Source organism: Myxocyprinus asiaticus, chromosome 19, assembly GCF_019703515.2.
Source record: "Myxocyprinus asiaticus isolate MX2 ecotype Aquarium Trade chromosome 19, UBuf_Myxa_2, whole genome shotgun sequence".
NCBI lineage: Eukaryota > Metazoa > Chordata > Actinopteri > Cypriniformes > Catostomidae > Myxocyprinus > Myxocyprinus asiaticus.
Genome location: NC_059362.1, coordinates 45,562,405 through 45,588,734, shown reverse-complemented (window position 1 = coordinate 45,588,734; position 26,330 = coordinate 45,562,405). Strand labels below are relative to the sequence as shown.

The 26,330-nt window shown below is 37.5% G+C and overlaps 1 protein-coding gene across 2 annotated transcripts in view; it reads left to right on the top strand.

The window, feature by feature from the left end:
• LOC127409601 (protein dispatched homolog 1-like) overlaps positions 1-26,330 on the top strand; it is an 85,707-nt gene that overhangs the window by 22,336 nt on the left and 37,041 nt on the right. The window contains exon 1 of one of the 2 annotated variants that reach the window (XM_051644271.1): positions 21,498-21,847. The exons of the other annotated variant lie outside the window; for it this stretch is intronic. The gene's annotated coding sequence lies outside the window, so the exon portion shown is untranslated. Of the gene's footprint in view, positions 1-21,497; positions 21,848-26,330 lie in introns of those variants that run through there. 2 annotated transcript variants of the gene reach the window in all.

Here is a 26,330-nt window from a genome sequence, read left to right as displayed (position 1 = left end):
AAGAACAGAAAGGATATTAAAAGAGACATTATTCAATGACAAATGGATTGTGTGGATCTCGTCTTTGGACACACATTACACGGAAACAAGTCAAACCAAACTTTTACTCTCAGCACGCAGAGAAAAGATCTCACTGCTGAACTTCTTCACCACTATACTACTCAAATACTGCTGAGTGAAATCTGAACATTTACCAGCCAGTGGAGAATCGAAGTCATTTTTAGTCGAATAGCGTGAAATTTGGTTGCATGATTCACTGCCATTGTAGAGGGTTGCCACATAGATTAAAAGATCGATCAAGGGATTTTTCTAGCATTTGTGGCACAATGTTGATTCCCACAAAAACGTATTTCAACTCGTCCCTCCTTTTCTTAAAAAAAAAACAACAACACAAATCTGTGTTACAGTGAGACACTTACAATGAAAGTCAATGGGGGGCTAATCTGTAAACATTAAAATACTCGCTGTTTTAAAAGTATAGACATAAGATGTAAACAATATACCTGTTAACATGATTTTAGTGTGATTTACTAACCTTTTCTGTGTTCAGTTATATCCAATTTGACAACTTTGTTGCATTGACGACGTAACACTGTAACCTCAGTAATCCTGGTAATTTAGTAGTTCGCCGCAAAAACGTCAATTTAAAATTTACAGCTCAAATAATTCACTAGTTTTAACAGTAGAGTAAATGTAAGTGCTTTTAACAATAATAAGCTTCACATTTCTGCTTTGGAACCCTCCAAAAATTGTAAGTGTCTCACTGTAACCTCCATTTTTGCTGCTTCTTTTTTATTTATTTATTTTTTTAAGAAAAAGGAGGAACGAGTCGAAATACATTTTTGTGGTAATCCACATTATGTCAAAATGCTGTCGATTGAGCTTAACTTGCATTGAACCCAGAATATTCCTTTAAGCGGAAAATCAATATTTTTAAACCAGCCCTCGTGATTTCTTACTTCCTCCGATTTATGAGCATGTCATTATCCCTGCGTTCATGAGTTCTAGTCTATTGAATGTGTTTCTCAAGAAGTTTTGCAGCCTAAAACATCAGTTATCATTACTTTTAGAAGAATAAAAAACAATCGTGACAAGTCGTTACTCATACAGGCCTCTGGTGGGGATGAAAAAATTAGTTTAATTGGTAGAAAAAGGGGGGAAAGTGTTACACCTCCCAGGGTTTTCAAATGCCACTTCAAGACTCCCAGGCCGCCCGACCCCAAGAGAGCAGAGGTCAACACTCCTCTGCCCACTTCAGAGCTGTTAATAATGCTTCAAAGGGTCAAAGTGAAGATTACAGAAATGGTCCAGGCACTTCAAGGACTCAAAAAACACCAAGATGAGAATTTCCCACAAAAATAAATGAAAACGCAAACTAATAGATGAAATTACTCTGAAGACACATTGCAGGAAACCGCGTCTCCGGGATTCTTTCGAGCAGCAGATTTCAATGGTAGAAATAGGCAGCGCTGCAGTTTTAATCATCTTTTAAGCTTTATAGAATGTAATCATGTCTGTTAATGTTAATGTTATTATAAAGGAATATCTATGGTTTACAGTGAAGAAATGATGTGGGTTTTTTCTGAAATATCATCAAAACAAATGTAAACTTGGTCCAATGAGCCTGTGTGATTATGTCGGACATGTAACAGTTTGATGAATACACATCCTCACACGTTTAACACACTTCTAAAGCCTAAGAAATGTGATTACATAAAAATAAAAACTACCACTAGAAATGCAAGCTACTTTTACAGTGTAAAAATGTACAACATGCATCATGTGGTTGCTGATATACATAAATGAATATGACTAAAACGGTAAGCGCTCACAATTAACTGTATTTAGAAAAATGAATAAACCCTGTCATTCACTACAGAAACTGTACTCTCCTCCGGCATGTTGACAGTTTACAACTCCTCCCATCTCGGAAACTCGGGTATCAAAATGATCTCAGAGTCTCCTAGTCGTAATAATGATTTGAGGGGTCTTCCCAGTGGGAAACTCGTATTTACGATAATTCCGATTCTGAGTTTTTCATGATGCAACGATCTGGTGGAAATTTAAAGAAGCACTCATTTCCAATAATCTGTGGGAAACGGGGTGTTTCAACCCCACAAACAGCACTTTTTGGGCAGTTTCAGCACAATTTGAGCAAAGTGCCCATAGACAGCAGTTCTTTCCTGGGCTCCCAATAGAACCCGGAAGTGGCGGGGCGGAGAGTTTGCTTGTAAACAGTAACTTCATCTGTACAACCAATGGAAAGGCAGATGAGAGTAAAACCTGAGAGCATTATGCATAATTAGCCGACAATGTGTAAGGTCATGTTAATGCCTTAAATTGCTTTCCTTTATCGGGTAAGTTCATAAACGGTTCAAGCAAATACTGATCGGTGCACATAGATTTTAGCCCATTACCTCAATTTCGCATAGCATGTAAAATTTTTTACCGGCGTTCTTACCAGCTTATCCAAGTGTTGTGCACATGCTTGATTACGTTTTGACGTCAAACGCAGAGAATAACACGATAATTTAAAATCTCATGTAAACGTGGTTTTCTTCCGTTGGCAGATGTTGCTAATTAGTTATCAGCGTATTGGTGTGCATATAAATGCACTCACGGTGTCAGAGTAGTTCAACTTTGGAAAACGCATCACGAGACCAGGGGCGGGGCCAGAAGGGTGGCACGGGGTGGAAGCTGCCACCCTAAAAATGAGATGTGCCACCCCAAGTCGGACCCCACTCATGTTCTGGAGATGGTGCGCAACGGCTTAAGCCGTCCGTGTCGTGCATGGTCCATAACAACGTTCCAGCCCTCAACCGTCAGATGCCCCTTTGCCACCCCAGGCAAAAAATCCTGGACACACCCCTGCTTGAGACCCCTGCATTCCATTCCATTTTCTGTTGCGCTTTAATAAAAAAATAAAATAATAATAATAATAATTAATGGTCTGAAAAATGTCTTATTACAGAATTTATGTACGGGTGTTGGGGGCATGATTAAAAGTGTTATTTTTTTTAAAAATATAATTATTTGGATTAAATTAACATGTTAAATGGCAAGATCTTTTGATTCGTGATTAGTTTCCATGACGATTAAAGTAATAGTTCACCCAAAAATGAAAATTCTCTCATCATTTACTCACCCTCATGCCATCCCAGATGTGTATGACTTTCTTTTTTTTTCTGCCGAACACAAACAAAGATTTTTAGAAGAATATTTCAGCTCAGTAGGTCCTAACAATGCAAGTGAATGGTGGCCAGAACTTTGAAGCTCAAAAAGCACATAAAGGCAGCATAGAAGTAATCCATACGACTCCAGTGGTTAAATCCGTGTCTTCAGAAGTGATATGAAAGGTGTGGTTGAGAAACAGGTCAATATTTAAGTCCTTTTTACTATAAATTCTCCTCCCTGCCCAGTAGGTGGCGATATGCACAAAGGATGTGAATTCCCAAAAACAAAAGAAGAACTCTTAGATGAGAAGAGCGCTTAGGAGGGCTGTTTGGAAGTGGAGATTTATAGATTTATATTTGTAATTTTTGGGTGAACTATTCTTTTTTTTTTTTTTTTTTTTTTTTTTTTTGGGGGTGGGGGGATTTTTTCCTCTTTTTCACCCAATTTGGAATGCCCAATTCCCAATGCGCTCTAAGTCCTCGTGGTCGCGTAGTGATTCGCCTCAATCCGGGTGGCGGAGGACGAATCTCAGTTGCCTCCGCGTCTGAGACCGTCAACCCGTGCATCTTATCACGTGGCTTGTTGAGCGCGTTGCCATGGAGACACAGCGGCATCCATGCACAACTCACCACGCACCCCACCGAGAACGAACCACATTATAGCAACCACGAGGAGGTTACCCCATGTGACTCTACCCTCCCTAGCAACCAGGCCAGTTTGGTTGCTTAGGAGACCTGGCTGGAGTCACTCAGCACGCCCTGGGATTCGAACTAGCGAACTAGCGAACTCCAGGGGTGGTAGCCAGCGTCTTTTACCACTGAGCTACCCAGACCCCAAACTATTTCTATAAGCACATGCTTAATGCAAAAATTTCTGTAATGCAAAAAATAAATAAAAAATGTTCAATAAATTGCATTTTTTATGCAGATTTTTTTTACCTTAAAGCATGCAAGGCCTATGCACGAAATATTCAACATCTCATGCCGTGTTTTTAAGACACTGTCTACGTAGTTCAACTTTAGTAGTTTAAAATTAATTGTTCTATTTTCATTTGATGAATGTTTTAATTATTCATTTGATTAGTAACCTTTTTCATGATAAAGGTAAATGACACATTTATATAACATGAAACATATTTCATTGCAAACCTAAACATTTAGAAATCTGTGAATTAAAAAATGTTGTTGATGTGTTGAATAAGAAATTTAGATGAGTTAAATTTGGCATGAAAGTTACGTTACCTAGCTGGCTAGCATAGATGAGGTTTTGTCGAAATTTTCCCGCTCTGCTACAGAACTTTATATAATTGGACCCACACACTAAAGATGATTCGAGAGTTATCGTCATGAAGAATTGAGGGAGGTGGGAATCTCGTCTCCTGGTGTCAGAATTTTGCTGCGAGGCAACCAAACAGCTGTGTTGACTGTCTAGTCGCAGGGAGTTGATTACAAACAGAGACTTTCTGGCGAGGCAGCATTTTTCCACGAGGACGTCCTTTGATCATCTGCCGTTGTTAAATTTCACGATGGCCCTGGCGTCAGATAAAACTCTAGATTATCATCTTAATGACAGGGTTGAAGTGTGCTACAGATCCCATGATGCTTGGCTTTCATGGTGTATGTTGTTTATGCCAATATTAATAACTGTAGGGGCTTGAAGTGTGTAGCTCGTTGAAGGAATTTTAAAATGAATTAATGATGTAGTTAAGAAATGTGTTGGATCAGTGTTGGGCAGTATAGTTACAATGTCAAATGCATGTTCTCCGTGGACGTTGCTATCAGTAAAGTGCATTGCTACAAGACTTTTGGAGCAAATGGAAATTCTGTTTTGTGTCTACCGACTGAATCCGTTGGAGTCTGGCTTATGTTTGATAGATGTGGCAGTGCTGGTTTGCTCAAGCTGTTTTCAAAGAGCTCTCCTTCTTGCAAGACTTGGATTTCTCAGAGATCTCTGGTTTGGTCTCAGGAAGGAGATCAGAGGCCTCTGACCTCTCGTTACAAAGAGGCTCTTCTCATCCTAACATCCAAAAGCTGGGAAGAGCAAATATTTAGCTGCCTCACAACAATGACATACTGGGAAAAATGGATCACCTAGTGATTTTACTCTTCAGGACTGCTAAGCTATTCAGAATGGGGTGAAAAAAAAAACAAAAAAAACAAGCACATACTGAGAGTAATTATTGAGGTTTTCCCTCGGGTTGGGTTTTCTTCTAATAGCTGGTGGAGTTATGGTGGTAGAATTCTCTTTTCATTATTGAAAAAGTGTGTTAGGGTTCCTCCTATAAATCTTCCAGCGGGATATTCACTCAGTAATGTTTGGAAAACTACTTAAAGCCCATTATGGCACAAAATATTCACTGTTTCTTTCCTCCCGTCTCTGACGTTAACACTGACTTGATTGACTGACACGCTGTTAGCGTTTTTGTGGCTCCAGCCACTCGTCCGGCTTTGAAAATGTCTCTCTCTCACTTCCTCACCTTAATTAATTGTTCTATGCAAATGTACATCAAATCAAACATTCGGCACATTAGTGAAAATGTCAAAACCTTTCAAGACTGACATTTTTGAAGTAAAAATTTGCAATAGTGATGGTATCAGCTGATATTTGGCCATTTTGAAATTATCGGCAATGCTTTTGCTATCGTAAAATCATTACATTCATTTAATTATTAATTATGTTTAGCGATAACGCAGCAGTAACATTATATTTTTAGTGCTAATGTCGAAACCTTTAGAGACTGACGTTCTTGAAGTAAAAATTAGCAATAGTGATATTTAACCGCTGATATTTGGTCATTTTGAAATTATCGGCAATAATTTTGCTATTGTAAAATTATTACATTTATTTAATTATTAATGACTTTTAGCGATAACGCAACGGTAACGTAGTGAAAATGTCGAAACCTTGCAAGACTGACCTTTTTAAGGTAAACATTTGCAATAGTGATGTATCAGCTGCTATTTGGCCATTTTGAAATTATCGGCGATGCTTTTGCTATCGTAAAATCATTACATTCATTTAATTATTAATTACGTTTAGCGATAACGCAGCAGTAACGTTATATTTTTAGTGCTAATGTCGAAACCTTTGAGACTGACGTTCTTGAAGTAATAATTAGCAATAGTGATATTTAACCGCTGATATTTGGTCATTTTGATAATTATCGGCAATAATTTTGCTATTGTAAAATTATTACATTTATTTAATTATTAATGACTTTTAGCAATAATGCAGCGGTAATGTTAGATTTTTAGTGATAATTTCGAAACCTTGCAAGACTGACCTTTTTATAGTAAAATTTGCAGTAGTGATGTATCAGCTAATATTTAGTCATTTTGAAATTATCGGCAATGCTTTTGCTATTGTAAAATTATTACATTTATTTAATTATTAATGACTTTTAGCGATAACGCAGCGGTAACGTTAGATTTTTAGTGAAAATGTAGAAACCTTTAGAGACTGATGTTCTTGAAGTAAAAATTAGTAATACAGCAATATATCATTTTATATATTTATTTTTTTTTTTTTTAATTTTCTCCCCAATTTGGAATGCCCAATTCCCAATGCGTTCTAAGTCCTCGTGGTGGCGTAGTGACTCGCCTCAATCCGGGTGGCAGAGGATGAATCTCAGTTGCCTCCGCATCTGAGACGTCAATCCATGCATCTTATCACGTGGCTTGTTGAGCGTGTTACCACGGAGACCTAGCGCGTGTGGAGGCTTCACGCAATTCTCCGCGGTATCCACGCACAACACATCACACGCCCCACCGAGAGCGAGAACCACATTATAGCGTCCACAAGGAGGTTACCCCATGTGACTCTACCCTCCCTAGCAACCGGGCCAATTTGGTTGCTTAGGAGACCTGGCTGGAGTCACTCAGCACGCCCTGGATTCAAACTCGCGAATTAAATAATTTAATTATCAATGACTTTTAGCAATAACATTAGACTTTTATTATTAATGTAGAACCTTCTCAAGACTAACCTTCCATGATTGTCGAATTTGTGCGTTGATAAGTCATAAATCAGTGTGATTTCAACTTAATTAGTCTTTTATTGTAATTCTACACTAAATACTTTACTACTCTAGGTACAAATAGAACTTAGCAGTGTGATACAGCAGATATTGTTTTTATCATTTGTATAATGAACTGCTTATGTTCCTCATTTGCAAGTCGCTTTCATCCGCTGAAAGACAAAATGTAAATACACTAACAGCAATCCTGAAGCGGAGATCCACAAATCACAGAAGTCGCTGTGAACATGGTAACGGGAATTGCAGCAAGCAGGGTTGTGATGAGTTTTTGCAGGCTAGCGTAAGCTGGCTAGATAGCTAACTAGCTACTTCATGTTAGTTAATATGGGATGTTGTAGCATTAGAGCACAACTAGTGGTGTTTTGTAAAAGTGCTACTGGATTCCTGAACCAAGATGGCCATCTTGAATGGATTTGTCACTAAACTTCTCTGTGAAGGATTCTGTAGGTTTTGGAACAGAGCTACAGTGTCCTAAGAGTCACACATTTCATGACACCACACTGAGAATAGAGATCGTTCGCTGCAAGATACAAGTTTAGCAACAGACTTGTGGAAAATCGGTTTGTGCGGGGCAGTTTGGGAGGAGACATCAGGCGCGGTATTGTTTACTATTTCTCATCCTTGTAGTTTTACTTTTTTTTTTTTTTGCTTTTCCATCCACACTACCTTTCCTAGCCCCTGTGAAAGTCTGTGTGTAACGTCCTTTGAGATTCCTGCTGTCAAACTAACTCCTGATGTCATTGACGTTAATATAGTTTGACCTCATTTACTGGATGAAGGATTAATTGCAGGCATTTTCTGGGTGAAGTATGTGTCAACTCTCATTTTACAGCGAATTTTAACGTTAAGGAATCTTACACACACACACATACAGTATAATCATCTAATAAATCCAAATCTGGCAAAAGCTTATGTGCTTCTCGGTTTTAACGTCTTAGTTAACAATATTTGGGTGCCAAAAGCACTACGCACATCCCATTTATTGTTCAAATTTGTATTCAGTAGGGTTTTGGAATGGCCTTCGCCTCTTCATATAAACTGAGAGAGAAAGTGTCATAGATATAGTGGAGATGGGGCTAGTTGTCACACTTTTTACTCCAGTGAATGTTTCTCAGGGTAGTTTTGTTTTTTAAATTCATTTTCTGTATAGACACAAACCTTTAAGTCTTGACTACAATAAAAAGCCATTTACTATTGCCCAGTAAAAAAAGAATGAAAAAAAAGATATAGCTGGTTGACCTTTTGAGACATAGCGGGGCATGTTGTCACACTCTATGGGGTAAGTCTAGTGTCAGAAATTAATGTTTTCCATTAAGGGGCAATGTTTTTGGGCCTGGGTAGATCAGCGAGTACTGACGCTGACTACCACACCTGGAGTCGTGAGTTCAAATCCAGGGTGTGCTGAGTGACTCCAGCCAGGTCTCCTAAGCAACCAAATTGGCCCGGTTGCTAGGGAGGGTAGAGTCACATGGGGTAACCTTCTCGTGGTTGCAGTTAGTGGTTCTCGCTCTCCATGGGGTGCATGGTAAGTTGTGCGTGGATCGCGGAGAGTAGCATGAGCCTCCACATGCTGTGAGTCTCCGCGGTGTCATGCACAACGAGTCACGTGATAAGATGCATGGATTGACGGTCTCAGCAGCGGAGGCAACTGAGACTTGTCCTCCGCCACCTGGATTGAGGTGAGTTACCACAAGGACCTAGTAAGTAGTGGGAATTGGGCATTCCAAAATTGGGGAGAAAAAGGGGATATTAAAAAAAAAAAAGTTTTTGCCCCTTTTCAGAGGCATTTTTTGCCTTTATGGGGGCATTTTTCTGGCACATTTTTTTCTAACCATACAAAATATGATATAATATGATTTCATTGTTTTATGTCCCATACTTCAGTTGAGTAATCAATACATTATAATACATTATAATCAGATAAGATGTTACCTAAACAGTTGGTATATTAGGTCTAGAATAGAATATTAAGGAATAAGTTTGATGTTACACATATGAAAAAGAGGAATTAAACGGGGGGGAGTTTTTGCCCCACACATTTTCAATTTCAGTGGCATTTTCGCCCCTTTGCAAAGTTTAAACAGTTATAAAGCTACTCAGTAAAATAATATTCTATTCTAGACCTAATATACCAACTGTAACTATCGCATAAAATTACTTGATGCAAAAATGTCAAACAACTTCCCCTTATGACAACTAGCCCCAGTCTCCCCTATTCCATATATCTGAAATATGCATTTTTCTTCTGCAAGTGACATTTTTGTAATGCATACAAGTATCAAACAAACCCCTATGACACCAGCTGTTATTTATGTCCTGACACCTGATCTGTTCTTTGGAAATACAGTGCTAATTAAACAGAAGCACCCGGATTTCTACGGTCTTGGAAACTCACCTAAAAATCGATTAAAAAAATATAATAAAAATTATATGGTTAAGCTTTTAACTGGCATATCGATTTAAATAATAAACCTCACTGCGCGCACACACACACACACACACACACACACACACACACACACACATATTGTCTACATTCTTAGAAGCATTTGTTAGTGTGACTGACAAGTGAGCACACATGAGTGTATTTATAGGACACATTTGTCAAAGCACACATTAATCATTGGGGCTGGTTATGGTCTGTCTGCTGGTACCCTTACGCTAATGTTTCAGACGGCAATTCTTACAAAGCATGTTACTCTGATGCAAACTGGCTGAGAAATTCAAAGAGTTTTAAAAAATCTCAATTCCATTTTAATGCACGAACACTAATTTACCAGAAAATGCCTTGTTGACACTTTAACCCCTTCTGGTGCATTTTTGGGCTGCCACCTGCAATTTTTCACACTCCAATTTAAAAGCTCACCATTCATACCTACTGTGGACTACTTGCAAAAAATTGGTCTAATTTTTTCAGGAATCCCCCCAAATAAAAACAAAGACTCCTATTATTCATAAATAATATTGTATGTGTTAATAATCTTATGATACACAAAGGTTTTTTGTTGTTGTTGTCCTAACTTTGTAAACATGTAATTCTGGTTCTGTTCACTCTACCTCACTTTGAAAAGTCTTATTTTATTCCACTAAATGGCAGCAAGCACTAGAATTTTTTTTTTCCTCTATCACCTTCCATCACAATATACAGATCTGAAATGTAGGTGGCGCTCTAACACATTTTAGCCCTCACAGATGTGCTCGTCCATAGACATTCAGTCTAATTTTCATGCACCACCCTCATTGTTTCATTGAATATATCGGCCTCTCAGTGGACTAGAAGCTCAATTTAAGTGTTATTAGAAAGCTGAGATCCTCCCCTTGATGATATATAACATTTTATAATCAATAATCTAAAACATTTTTCTGATGATTTGTTTAGTATGCTTTTCCTGCTGGATGGCATATTTTTTTTCTGGACATCTGAGATATAACATTGGATTATTCACACAAGCAAGCTCACAGACAAGTAAAAATGGCTCATATTTTAGAAAACTCCATAAGGTAAAAGCAGATAAAACGTTTTTGGCTATTTGGAGCTTACAGCAGCAGTTATCGGTGCATAAAAGAGACGTTTGTATTTGATGACTTACAGAAATCAATTCTTTTGAAAATCATTCAAACTGTGCTATTAGGGCAAAACAATTAACTCTACAGTCACATTCCTGAGAATGAGAGCTTTCATTTGATATATGACTTGTCCATTTAGGTGCTATGTGAAGGACTTTTATTTCATATAAATAGTTCTACAACATGACCTCTAGGGGGCGCTAATTTTCAACGCGAATTTTTTGATGCCTTATTTTGTTATTTTCAGTAACATAAATGCAGAAATGATGGATATCTCTGAAAAGTTCAGATTCTAAGCTTTCAAATGATACCTCATATGCCTTTTGTATACCGAGACTTTAACGTTTTAAGCGTAAACGTTTTTCACAATATAGCGCCCCCTCTTTTGGACTCGCCGGTGGCATACTTTTGGCATACTATTGAGTAAAACAGTGTATTTAATGAGGAAGAAAAATAGAACAAGACGATGTTATCCACTGTAAATTGATTGGATGGTGAAAAGTGGTCTCTATGTGACGGGGCTGGTTATCGATACAGCCCTCAAATTGGTTTGATTCTAATTTCAGTATGTTTTGATTTGATTCTAATTAATTTGGGTATATTGCAGTTACAATCTCCATTGTGCTTGCATATGAAAGAAATTCTCTCTCAGCTAATGCTATAAATTATTTTAGAGAACCTTCTAACTTGGTACATTATGAAAATATAAATTAAAAAAATTAACAACAGGGCCTAAACTGTTCAGTTCAATTGCTATTTATTAAACAGGTATAATAACTGCGATTAATCGAAAAATCGCTATTTTTACCCAGCTCTAATATAACAGATGGTTAGAAAATTTGGTGACGACAGCTGAAAAGTAAATGCGAAAAGTTGAGGCGAAGCAAATTTTGACATGTTTGAATTGAAAGATTACAAAGACAGAATATTTTGGAATAACTTGCACAAATGGGGCACTATGGTGCAAAATTACTGGAGGGTTTAAAAGCAGAAATGTGAATGAAGGATATATTTTGTATTTATTTTTTGGTGTAAATACGTTTTAGGGCGGATAAACTTCTAGTCATCCGTTACCAGCGTAGTTCCTGCGTTTGCATATTTCCCTGTGAAAAAGGTCCTTTTCTCATATTTTCGTATGTATCATGCTAAAGTTACTGCATTGTCCAGTTACGAATTATTACATTTTGATTAAATATTACAAATACAAAGCAATTTGGAATAACGTGCACCAATGAATCATTCACAATAAGCAAGTTAAGAAAGTAAAATGGATAAGATAATACACAAAAAAAATATATATATTTTAGGCTATTTTTGAAGTTTTTCACATTTCATAACAGAATTCCATCAAATTGAATTGCAAATTTTTTTGCAAAAATGTTTATTTTTTATTTATTTATTGTTAAAGATTACTCAATTAAATTTGAAGGAATTTTATGACATAAAAATGTGTAAATTTTAATGTTTTGTGTGTGTGTGTGTGTGTGTGTGTGTGTGTGTGTACACTAGTACCTGTTTTTCCCGTAGTCAGCAGGCTCACATGTAAGATTATGAATATGCATATTTTTTACTGTTTATGTTTCCCCACCCCCCTCCTGCTCCCAAAATGTAATTGAGGTGTTTTTCAATGAGCCAGCCAGCTGAAGGTTAACAGAATGCGCTGTTACTTTAGGATAATTGAGAACATAACCATATATCTTTTGAAACTGTTAGTTTGACAGATATATTTGCTTTCAGTGGACACAGAGTTTGACTACATGCGGCTCAGGCAGCGATTCAAATGCGAGTTTGCAGGAAATGTGCCCTTTGGGGGCGGAGTTTTTCTGGTATTGCTTCTAGCATATTCACCTGGGTCAGGCTGCGTGCATTAAAAAGAACGCTAAACAACTTTTTGGTCCGCAGCCAACGGTAACATGCCAAGACTTGTAGTACAACTGTAATTACAGCATATATATGTGTGTGTTTACATAAAGCTGGTGAGCTGATGAAAAAATAAAAGTTAACATAAGTGGCGTAAGGGTGCGTGTTCCATATAACTAAAGCTAATTAAGACCTATTTTAAGTCTGGAAGTGAATAAATACATAAACTGGATTTTTCATTTCCTGAAGAAAATGTGAGCGGTGCTCACTTCAGTGCATATTTTGTTATTTTGATAATCAAGTGTTCAAAATTTCAAAAAGGGCACACTAAAAAAATATTTTAGCCTATTTTTAATATTTATGCATTTCAAATCCATAACACTATTCCATCAAATTTATTGAATGACTTAACCTCCAGTGTGCTGTCTGTCTGCACTGGTCTCAGAACAGTTTGAAATGCACCTTATTTTCATCCTAACTCCATATAAAGCCTCTGAAAGACACATTTATCAGCTTTTGGATGCATCCATTGATTCTCATTGTGAAAGTGCCACGTAGCACGTGTGGAGGCTTCACGCCATCCACTGCGGCATCCGCGCTCAACTCACCACGTGCCCCACCGAGAACGAACCACATTATAGCGACCACGAGGAGGTTACCCCATGTGACTCTACCCTCCCTAGCAACCGGGCCAATTTGGTTGCTTAGGAGACCTGGCTGGAGTCACTCAGCACGCCCTGGGATTCAAACTAGCGAGCTAGCGAACTAGCCAGCGTATTTTACCACTGAGCTACCCAGGCTTCGAGACTCTAATCTTTTGACTCAAACAGGTTTTAATGTAAATTTTTGTTTACATGTAGTTTTGTTGGAGTTTCTCCCAATCACAAACTCCTCTTTTATCAGCGCCATATTGTTTGATCACATGACCCCGTACGTCGAAAGTTTAACCCTTTACTGAAAGCTCAGAGTCTCCTGGCCTGAGATCAGTCGGTTTAAATGAAATGAAATTATGCGTTGCGTATAGCGAAGCCAAAACATAATGTCCACACAGGTGGACGCAGGGTCTCAGGAGGTTAATAAAACTTCAACTGTGTAGTTTTTTTATTTTATTAAAAATTACTCGATTCAATTTGATGGAATTTTGTTGTGAAATTGAAATGCGTAAATCTTAAAATAAAGAAACATCTGGCTACGTATGATACTGCTCATACAGTATTTATTAGTCTATATGACAATTATAGTGTTATATTATGTAAGAGTGCATGTTTTGTTCCCTTCATGTGTTTGTGTGAGCTAGGACAGAGTTTTTTAAAATAAGAGTCCTTGGTGTATTTCAGGTTTGTGTATAGTTAAAAGTCACACATTTTGCACCAAATCTTTTTTCATTTTCTGGTTATTATCGGGATTTTGGTTGCACAATAAATTGCATCTGGGATTTTATTCATTTTTGAATCTGCATCCGTGCCCATCACAGTATGGAAAGACTAAGCCCACATTTTCGTTTGAAAATGCAGTGATTTTGCTACGTTTACGTCTCTCAAGACACACTAAAAACAAACAAACAAAACACTCCATTACCGTATACTTTGGAAAGCTATGACGCTTGGAAACTGAAAACGGATTAGTGTGGATGTAGCCTAAGAAAACATTTAAACGATTATCAGCTTTTTCCACCACTTTAGTTATCGGTAGCAGCAAAATCTAATATGGTCGACTTCTAGTTGCTTTCTAGTCGAAAGAGCCCGCTAGATATGGTCTCTAGAAATGGCTTGTGTCCCTTATTTAATGTAGGTCTATGGGATTAGTTTTATCGTCCACCATGTTGAAAGTCATAAATACGATTGCTTAGAAAATTAATAACGCACCTCTCCTAAACAATCCACATGCTTTTGAGGTGTCATTCATGTTTGCAGCACACACAATGCAGGATGAGTTATGTGCCTAAAAGTATTACTTTACCCGAATTATGTGCCATAATAGCAGTGATACACTAATAATGCATGAACATCTCTCACAACTGATACTCCCAATACTGCATGAAATTTAAAAATGGGTTTGTGCCAAATGCACACATTGTAATAAAATATGAACAGGATTTTTTTGTTGTGTTATTTTCACATTTTTAATGTGGGCAGCAGCTGTTGCTTCGATACTCATTGGAAACATGACGCAGGCCGGACGCCAGCGGTCTTTCCCCAGCAGAGTGCTGTTAGTAGGGGCTGTTCATTAAAATCAGACACACACAAACGGACGTTTTTCCTGCAGCCACTGAGTGAAATCATGCAGGGTGAGGTGATTTGGTTTGTGTTGGCATGAAAGCGGAACGAGAAACAGTCCAGGCTGCCCCGTTGTGGGAGTAACCGCGTGGCAACAGCTGAAATTTATTATGCACTTATGATTTATTTTATTTGTATTTTATTTTTGTGGTTTGTGGTCATTTATCATAAATGTACGTTTCATTTTTGTAGTAGTTTTTGTGGTCGGCTTTCACAAATGTTTGTTCAAGATTATAAGTGGTTAAGGATTTATGATTCAGTTATGTTATGTGGAATCAACTTTAATTAAACAGTGTAAAATAGGTGTAAATCCCAGATTAAAGCTTGCTCTAATGAGTCTTTCAAAGGGCAATTAAAGGAATGTTTTGGGTTCAGTACAAGTTATGCTCTGTCGACAACATATGTGGCATAATGTTGATTACCTCAGAATCATTTTGACTTTTAAAAAAGCAAAACGCATGTTTATATTAACAAACATACAATTAAACTAGAGCGTTCAAATGTTTTTTTTATTAAGCATTTATTAATTACAATGTACAAACTTTGACATGTAAAGTTGACTACTTGGAAAGACTTGGAAAGGTGGAAAAACTTCTAGTTATTGGTCACCAGTGTAATTTCTGTGTTTTGATATTTCTGTATGTAAAAAGTCATTTTCTCATATCCTTGCGTGTATCCTGCTAAGTTAACAGGTTTTCCGATATTGCATGTTCATGGTTTGTCTTGCTATTATGAAATAGCCCGTTGGGTAACAAGTGTAATCGACGTGATAATGTGCCACAAATGCATTTGATAAAACGTAACTTGTAGTTAAGTTTGATAATGAGTTATAGATGCATTAAAAATAATCTTGGTAAATTAGTTATATCCCTTAAACTTTGAGCGTTTGCCTTGGTATGTGTGTACCACCCATAAATTAATATATGATTTTTTTTTTCTTTTTTTTTTTGCATGTTCCTTTTAGCTCACAGTGTTGTAATACAGTCAGAGCACTGTTTCTTTTTATATTGGCCTTGAGACATAATGTCAGAATTCCTTTGGCCCATGCACCCCCCTTCTGTGTGGAATCTGAGGCCCTGGGAGAAATTTGACATTCACTCTCCAAAAAGTGGGTGGAAGTCCAAAAGACTGCGTCTGACAGACATACTCCCTTCTTCGGTCTGCTCTGTCCTTTTCGATACACCCTCCCCAACTTCACCGGAGGGAGAAAAGCTAGAATTCCAGAGTCGCTTGATGTTTGCTGAGCCTTAGCCAGATCTCAGATGGCTGGTGTGGCGTGTGGGCCATTCCTCAACGACTGAGCCGAACAAACGTTGGAATAGACAGTTGCTCTCCTTCACTATGATCTCTCCTTTCTTAACCAGCCCTCTCTTTGTCTTTCAGTCTTTCTGGACCCTTTTGTTGGCAACAGGATCCAGGATTTAGGATCAAACGAGACACATTTCCCGCTCTTTACTTTTGACCAATCAGGTGCAGGGGGATATCCATAGCGACAAACCATTTTTTAGGAGGTAGAACTAGGTAATTCTAGGTAATAATAAATTAATGGTAACAGATTATATGTACCCAAAATTTGGTGCAAATTCCACATAAACATGGGAAACAGAAAATAATTTATCATTCATTGACGAGGCTGACTATCCTGAAGTTTTTTCGACTTGATACAGAACTAACACTTCTGTTAACTGGCTAAACTGGCACGAAATCTGTCGATGTCAGTCATTTTAAATTTGACTTAAATTGGCTGATTAATCATCTTGGCCATATTGGTCTGCTGCTACTAGAATATGATCAAACTGGCCAAAAATGAACAGGTCAGAAAAATTAACACCTTGGCTAATCGCCCATTTTTGGTGAGATTATTGGCAACAGCATCTTAAATTGGCCAAAGATTTGCCATTTAATTAGCTTGGCCACATTATCGGTCTATAACTACTAGAAATATGATCTAATTGGCCAAAAATGAACTGATTAATCTGTTTGTCCAATCACCCAATATTTGGTCAATTTGAGATTATCGGCAAAGACTGAAAATCTCAATCTCAAATTGGCCAATTAATTGGCTTGTCCAATATATTGATCTAAAACTACTAGAATATGATCAAATTGACCAAAAATTAACCAATTAATCTGTTTGTCCAACCACCCAATATTTGGTCAATTTGAGATTATCATCAAAGACTGATAATATCAATCTCAAATTGGCCAGTTAATTGGCTTGTCCAATATATTGATCTAAAACTACTAGAATATGATCAAATTGACAAAAAATTAACCAGTTAATCTGTTTGTCCAACCACCCAATATTTGGTCAATTTGAGATTATCGGCAAAGACTGATAATATCAATCTCAAATTGGCCAATTAATTGGCTTGTCCAATATACAGTATTAATCTAAAACTAATAGAATATGATCAAATTGACCAAAAATTGGCAAATTAATCAGCTTGTCCAATATATTGGTCTGAAACTACTAGAATATGATCTAGTTGGCAAAAATTGGACCGATTAATCTGTTTGTCCAGTCACCTAATATTTGGTCAATTTGAGATTATTGGCAACAACTGATTATCTCAAAAATAGGCCAGTTATTGGTCTGTAACTTCTAGAATATTATCAAATTAGCCAAAATATTGGCTGATCAATCAGCTTGACCAATTTTTCACTCTATCACTGCTATACTCAAATAGATGCAATTTGTCGTTTTGGATAAAAGCGTCTGTTAAATGACGATGATGTAAATGTATATTTTTTATTTTTATACATTTAATACAAAAGCCTTAGATTAGAGACAAGCCAATCATATACAACAAATCAGATAAACCAACACCAGTCTTCAACTAAATGATCGTTTGTCAGATACAGTTCAGGATCAGTGCTCAGTCTCACACCTGAGAGCCGTTAGGCAACACTCGTATGAGGAATGTAAATCAGGAACACAGTGCTGGGCAAACTCTCATATTTCATTTCCAGCCAAAAATGCCATCCCTCCCTACGTTTATGGATTCAAAATGTTTTGTAGCATATAATAAAAGCCTATTACGAATTGCACCTGATGCATAGCATCCATCTGCACTTGCAACTGTGTTAATGCTTGATAAATAAAAAGCAACAACGTTATATCTAAATGCATTGACTTATTTAAACGGTACTGTCAATACGCTTTTCTTATTTTGGGACCAAACATTTAGTTGAGGTTTTTAAAAGATTTCCCGACTGTTCCGCTTTGATCTAGTCCATTATTGGCTTAGAGTGAATTGAACTTCCTCCAGCGCAGTAAAACACATGTGAAGCTCAGGGTGTCGAGGAGGCAGCCAGAAACTGTCCGTCCTCATCTCAGAGTGGCGACGGGGAGATTTGGTCTCCTAGAGTTTCTGAAAACTCTTATGCACAAGAAACCACAGAAGAAGAAATAATTGTGCTGAAAGTCAGTATGTAATAATATTTATTTACCCCTTTTTTTTTTTTTACCTCAGCTCTTGACTTCCTGGGCTCAAGTGCACGTTTGATTTTACAAATTAGGCATGGGCATGAGTCCCGTACTAATACCACCTACATCCTAGAATTTCATCCATTGATTTCAATGGGGCTGAAGGATCAAGGACTTTAGTCCGATTTATACTTCTCTGTCAAACCTGACGTGCACCTTTCCAAAAATGTAATCACGCGTTGCGTCTACACGATTGGTCCACTTTGTAACCAGAGACGATCACCCCCGATTCATCTGAGGTAATGTCGCATTTCCTTTAAGATTATTTTAAGACCTATGAATCAAATAACATTTGTATTTGGGCTCGTTTTAATCTGGAGCTTTTGCTGTTTTCATATTCTGTAGATGTCTAATGAAAAAAACCCACACATCTTACAATTTATAAACTCTGTCCATTTTAGCAGCTTGTGTTCAATATATATTTGGTGTGCTGTGTGAAAAAAAAAAATCATTTGAGAGACATTGGCATGTTGCTAAACTAACAACGTGATAATTAATCATGAAAATATAAAAACACAAATATTGGATAAAATAGTGCATTTTTATTTAGACTGACCAATATTTTTATCAGTACTAAAATAAAATGAACGAGGTATCTTACAAGTGCAATACGTGCCTCCTGAGCACACTGTGATGTCTTAAAATGCTGCCTAGGTAGACTGCTCACTAGATTTAGTGACAGCTACAATCTTGCTGATCTACAGTGTAAATGTCATCTTTTCTAATGCGTAAGTGGCATTAAAAAATGTCAGTACAAACTGATAAAAACAGAAAACACAATTTTGTTTCTGAAGAGTTCAAATATAATCAAGTGGACCTACATTTCATTTTTTGACATGAAGTCTTCAAAATACCTTTACAACCACTATCCAGGGCTCAGACGTTGTCATAACCCACCCTTTCTCTATGACCCTTATCTTTCTGTGATCATTTTTTCTTCTCTTGTCTTGTTTTTTTTTTCATCCCTCCCCGCTGTGCTGTTGGCTGACCTTGTCAGCTTTGATGAAGTGTTGGCGATCAATACAGGGTTAGCCCGGAGCGCTTTGATTACGTCTTCATCCAGTTACAGTGCCCTCTCCTTGGAAGCCTCTTTCCTTTGAAGTTCAGCTGCATGTTGTTATTTCAGAAGGGCGTCTTTACTCCAAACCGCATGGCCTTGCAGCTGAGACGCATAACCATGTGGTGCTGGGTTAGATCTGGAACATAGTTCTGGTCTCATGGACCTTATTTTTTGTATTACTTGGCATTCATTTTTAATACTTTCTCTTATCTGTCCATCTCTCTTTCTTTTGTATTCGTATCTATCTATCTATCTATCAGTGTGTGTGTCTGTCACTATTTTCTATCTATCTATCTTGTCTGTCTGTCTGTCTATCTATCTATCAGTGTGTGTGTCTGTCACTATTTTCTATCTATCTATCTGTCTGTCTGTCTATCTTTCTATCAGTGTCAGCCTGTCTGTCACTCATCTATTTATCTATCTATCTGTCTGTCTGTTTATCTATCTCTGTCACTATCTGTCTGATCTATCTATTTATCTATCTGTATGCCTGTCTGTCTGTCTATCTGTCACTCTTTTCTATCTTTCTATATGTCTGCCTGTCTGTCACTTTTATCTATCTATCTGTCTATCTGTCTGTCTGTCTGTCATTCTTATCTGTCGGTCTGTCAGTGTGTCTGTCACTCTTTTCTATCTTTCTATATGTCTGCCTGTCTGTCACTTTTATCTATCTATCTATCTGTCTGTGTCTGTCACTCTTATCTATCTGTCTGTCTATCATCTGTTTGAAAGTGTGCTGTCACTCTTTTCTATCTATCTGTCACTCTTATCTATCTGTCTGTCTATCTGTCATCTGTTTGTAAGTGTGTCTCACTCTTTTCTTTCTATCTATCTATCTGTCTATCTATCTGTCTGTCACTCTTATCTATCGATCTGTTTATCTATCTATCTCTATGTCTATGTCTGACACTTTTCTATCTATATGTCTGTCTGACACTTTTCTATTTATCTATCTGTCTGTCTGACACTTTTCTCTCTATCTGTCTGTCTGTCTATCTGACACTTTTCTATCTATCTATCTGTTTATCTGTCTGTCTGTCTATCTATCTATCTGTCTGTATCTTTCTATATGTCTGCCTGTCTGTCACTCATCTATCTATCTGTCTGTCTGTCTGTTTATCTATATGTCTGTCTATCTATCTATCTATCTGTTTATCTTTCTATATGTCTGCCTGTCTGTCACTCATCTATCTATCTATCTATCTGTCACTCTTATCTATCTATCTGTCTATCTATCTATCTGTCTGTCTGTCTGACACTTTTCTATTTATCTATCTGTCTGTCTGACACTTTTCTATCTATCTATCTGTCTGTCTGACACTTTTCTATCTATATGTCTGTCTGACACTTTTCTATTTATCTATCTGTCTGTCTGACACTTTTCTCTCTATCTGTCTGTCTGTCTATCTGACACTTTTCTATCTATCTATCTGTTTATCTGTCTGTCTGTCTATCTATCTATCTGTCTGTATCTTTCTATATGTCTGCCTGTCTGTCACTCATCTATCTATCTGTCTGTCTGTCTGTTTATCTATATGTCTGTCTATCTATCTATCTGTCTGTTTATCTTTCTATATGTCTGCCTGTCTGTCACTTTTATCTATCTATCTGTCACTCTTATCTATCTGTCTGTCTATCTATCATCTGTTTGTAAGTGTGTCTGTCACTCTTTTCTTTCTATCTATCTATCTGTCACTCTTTTCTATCTATCTATCTGTCTGTCTGTCATTCTTATCTATCTGTCTGTCAGTGGAACAAACCCAGAGGTTTTCCTTTGAAACTGAGATATACAGCCGCTCTTATTTGAGGCTGAACTGAAAGGCAGCGGCTCAGAGAGGTTCGAGGTAGAGATTTGTTTGCTTCAAATATCATCGTTTGACACCCGCGTCCATCTACTCCGCGAGGCGACAACGTTCCTCCGCCCTTGCACCGCCGTTGCTTCTAATGAGAGCGTTCTGATTGGTCGAGCGGTCGCTGACGTCAGTACGCCGTCGCTCTCGGTTGATTAATGAAAGCATCTCGTGGATGGCGTGTTTGAATGTGCTCCGTTGTTCTCGTGAAATGTGTGAAATAACTCGCTCTTTTCTAAAGGATGTGTTTCACTTTGACTGTGAGATGTTGCCGCATGTTTGGGCACGAGACTGAAGTTTAAAAGCAGATTTCATGTCTGTTTAGATGTTTGTTGAGTCCGGGGAAAGTAAATAATGCGGTGTGGAGAGACTGTTAGCGTTTAACTTTGAGCGGATTTTTCGGTTGAACTGATAATGTGACTGATCAAGACGACTTAACATAATTACAAGTCTCATCAAGGACTCGTTTAAATCAGGACTCGAGCTGGTGTTATGAGTTTATTAAGAATGGAAGACTGGGATCTGTCTTAAACTGTGTAAGTCAGTGTTTCTTGATCATGTAACTATTATGATTTAAAATGATTTAAAGAAATATTCTGTCTCAGGAATGGCTTAGTTATGACATAACTATCATAAATTAAGTGCTATCTGTCTGTCTTTCTGTCACTCTTTTCTGTCTATCTGTCTCTTTTCTGTCTGTCTGTTACTCTTTATCTATCGTATGTCTGTCTGTCTGTCAGTCAGTCATTCTTTTCTAACTGTCTGTCTGTCACTCTATCTGTCTGTCTGTCACTCTATCTGTCTGTCTGTCACTCTTTCTAACTGTCTGTCACTCTTCTATCTGTCTGTCTGTCACTCTCTGTCTGTCTGTCACTCTTTTCTAACTGTCTGTCACTTTTCTAACTGTCTGTCACTCTTCTATCTGTCTGTCTGTCACTCTTTTCTGTCTGTCTGTCACCCTTTTCTGTCTGTCACTCTTTTCTAACTTTCTGTCTGTCTGTCACTCTTTTCTGTCTGTCTGTCACTCTTTTCTGTCTGTCTGTCTGTCACTCTTTTCTGTCTGTCACTCTTTTCTGTCTGTCTGTCTGTCACTTTTATTTGTCTGTCACTCTTTTCTGTCTGTCTGTCTGTTACTCTTTTCTGTCTGTCTGTTACTCTTTTCTGTCTGTCTGTCACTCTTTTCTGTCTGTCTGTCTGTCACTCTTTTCTGTCTGTCTGTCTGTTACTCTTTTCTGTCTGTCTGTCACTCTTTTCTGTCTGTCTGTCTGTCTGTCTGTCTGTCTGCCACCCTTTTCTGTCTGTTTGTCTGCCACTCTTTTCTGTCTGTCTGTCTGCCACTCTTTTCTGTCTGTCTGTCTGCCACTCTTTTCTGTCTGTCTGTTACTCTTTTTATCTATCGTATGTCTGTCTGTCAGTCAGTCATTCTTTTCTAACTGTCTGTCTGTCACTCTATCTGTCTGTCTGTCACTCTTTTCTAACTGTCTGTCACTTTTCTAACTGTCTGTCACTCTTCTATCTGTCTGTCTGTCACTCTCTGTCTGTCTGTCACTCTCTGTCTGTCTGTCACTCTTTTCTAACTGTCTGTCTCTTTTCTAACTGTCTGTCACTCTTCTATCTGTCTGTCTGTCACTCTTTTCTGTCTGTCTGTCACCCTTTTCTGTCTGTCACTCTTTTCTAACTGTCTGTCTGTCCGTCACTCTTTTCTGTCTGTCTGTCACTCTTTTCTGTCTGTCTGTCTGTCACTCTTTGTCTGTCTGTCTGTCACTCTTTTCTGTCTGTCTGTCTGTCACTTATCTGTCTGTCACTCTTTTCTGTCTGTCTGTCTGTCACTTTTATCTGTCTGTCACTCTTTTCTGTCTGTCTGCCACTCTTTTCTGTCTGTCTGTTACTCTTTTCTGTCTGTCTGTCACTCTTTTCTGTCTGTCTGTCTGCCACTTTTCTGTCTGTCTGTTACTCTTTTCTGTCTGTCTGTCACTCTTTTCTGTCTGTCTGTCTGTCTGTCTGTCTGTCACTCTTTTCTGTCTGTCTGTCTGCCACTCTTTTCTGTCTGTCTGTTACTCTTTTCTGTCTGTCTGTCACTCTTTTCTGTCTGTCTGTCTGCCACTCTTTTCTGTCTGTCTGTTACTCTTTTCTGTCTGTCTGTCTGTCACTCTTTTCTGTCTGTCTGTCACTCTTCTAACTGTCTGTCTGTCTGTCACTCTTTTCTGTCTGTCTGTCACTTATCTGTCTGTCACTCTTTTCTGTCTGTCTGTCTGTCACTTTTATCTGTCTGTCACTCTTTTCTGTCTGTCTGTCTGCCACTTCTGTCTGTCTGTTACTCTTTTCTGTCTCTGTCACTCTTTTCTGTCTGTCTGTCTGCCACTCTTTTCTGTCTGTCTGTTACTCTTTTCTGTCTGTCTGTCACTCTTTTCTGTCTGTCTGTCTGTCACTCTTTTCTGTCTGTCTGTCTGTCACCCTTTTCTGTCTGTCTGTCAGTCACTCTTTTCTGTCTGTCTGTCTGTCTGTCTGTCACTCTTTTCTGTCTGTCTGTCTGTCTGTCACCCTTTTCTGTCTGTCTGTCTGTCTGTCACCCTTTTCTGTCTGTCTGTCACCCTTTTCTGTCTGTCTGTCACCCTTTTCTGTCTGTCACCCTTTTCTGTCTGTCTGTCACTCTTTTCTGTCTGTCACTCTTTTCTGTCTGTCTGTCTGTCACCCTTTTCATGTCTGTCTGTCTGTCTGTCACTCTTTTCTAACTGTCTGTCTGTCTATCTGTATCTAAATCAATAATCATTATATTGATTAGTAATATTGTGCTTTATTTATTCGTCAGGTTTAATGAATTTCAGTATTTTAGTTGTAATTAAAGGAATGAATGTGTGTTTTACAGGTTGCTGCTTGCCGTGTTTTTATCCTGTCAATCAAAAATGACCTTTTTTTGGCATTTGTGTACATTTGTTTGGCTCTTCAGTATTAGACTACTTAAAGGGATAGTTCACCTATTTATTTATTTTTTGAATTCTTTCATCTTTTACTTAGCCTCATGTTGTTCCAAACCCGTATGACTTTAATTTCACTGTGGAACACAAAATTAACCTCAGTCACCGTTCACTTTCATTGGCATACTAGATATTGGGGTGATTCTTATGAATCCCGTCAAGAAAATTTCCCAGTCCTATTTTATTCCAAAATCAAAATATTATTATTATTATTATTATTTTTAAATTTAAACCTATTTTTAGTGTCATTAAGAATTTTATTTTATTTATTTACGATATTCTCATTACCCGTAACGTAAGAAAATGTTTTTATTTAAACTTTAAAGCATTTGTACATCATAGTTGTGCTGCTTTTCTTTTTCGCTGATTTTATAAAAAAAAAAAAAAAAAAAAACATTTTAAAAATGAGTTTGTTACGGTGATGAGACTAATTGAAAACAATGGGAATAGTAAAAAGTAAAACGCCTGGAAGCGTTTTGGCAGTGAGAATTGACGGGTAATAAATGCTAAATGTCCTGAAAATAATGTCACAATGCACAGTCTTAATGGTCCTAAATGTAGGCTTAGTTTTCATATTTTCTTTGTATTTATTTGGGGTGAAATATGACCAAGACTTTTTCCTGACCGGTTTCGTGAGAAACAATATGGAGCCCCCTTTGGAGTTTAAAGGGTTATGTCTGGTTGCGGAAATGGTTACGAAACGTGAAGTTAGTTCTGGAAAAATGTCATCAGCATTTGATGGCAGATATTTTGTTATCTAATGCAGTGACATTCAGACATTAAGTTTGACTTCCCAAATGCATTTTGGGAGTGGGGACCACTGTGTACTATAGCTATAGGGTCCAGGATGGGCATCAAATATTAGTTTGGTTATTCATAGCGTTGCATACATCTTCCCTCCATTGGGTTTCCCTTTTCAGAAAGGTCTCTCTATCCGCCTGCTTTTATAAATGGATGCGGTATAACTGTGTGTTAACACAACCAGATTTGTTGGTGTAAGGACAGTTAGAGAGGCAAACGGCTCACCTCTATAGCATCTTTCATGATCCTGGGCACTTATTTTAGATGCACATTAGCTCACTAGAGTTTTGCCATGTGGTAGTAGACCATTTTTGTTTTCAGTGGAGTTTTGCAGGTCTCCACTTGTGACACAGGAGAAAGTTGGTGATTTACAGAAAGCGATCAAGCCTGGCGTCAGTCTGTATGTCTGGGCAGAGTTCCAATATCACAACCATGCGTTCACCTTGTGTCTTTTTTAAAGTGCATGCCGTGGCATATCACAGTTTAATATTCAATGAAACATTTAATATCGCCAAGGTACGTCATGTCATTGCTTTGAAACAAATTCCTGGCCATGCAGGCTGAAATTCAAGCTCACCATGAAACCTCGACGATGACTTCACTGTCTGCTCGATGTGTTCGAACCTGCTCTTTTCAATCAGGCGAATCCTTTGAAATTAGCTTTTTTTTACAGAGCGGTTCTTCCTAAGTTTGCACCAGGGTTGGGACTCAAGAATCAGAACCTGTTTGACTCACTGATACTATGGAAGCCATGGAGTGCCAATTAAAAAAGAATGAAGAAATAAGCCAATTTATGAATGGACAAATAAATAAGCACATTTAAATGTTTATTTAATTCACATTTTAAAATGTAATTGTATTTAACAATTCAATTGAGCATTAATAAACCGTGTATTTAATTCGTTTAAAATGCAATTAAATGTAACAATAAAATAGCACATTAATAATCATTTTTTAAAAAAGCATTTGGTAATTGCTTTTCTTTTAAAAGGTGCATTAAAAAATTACTTATTAATGTACTATTTTATTGTTACATTTAATTGCATTTTAAATGTAAATTAAATACACAATTCATTAATGCACATTTTAATTGTTAAATATAATTACATCAAGTGTGAATTAAATAAACACATTTAAATGTTTCCATTTATAAATTGGTTTATTTATCCACGTTTTTATGTTCAAACTGATAGATTGATAGTTGATTTCTTAATTCGTTTTTAATTTGCTCTCCGAGGCCT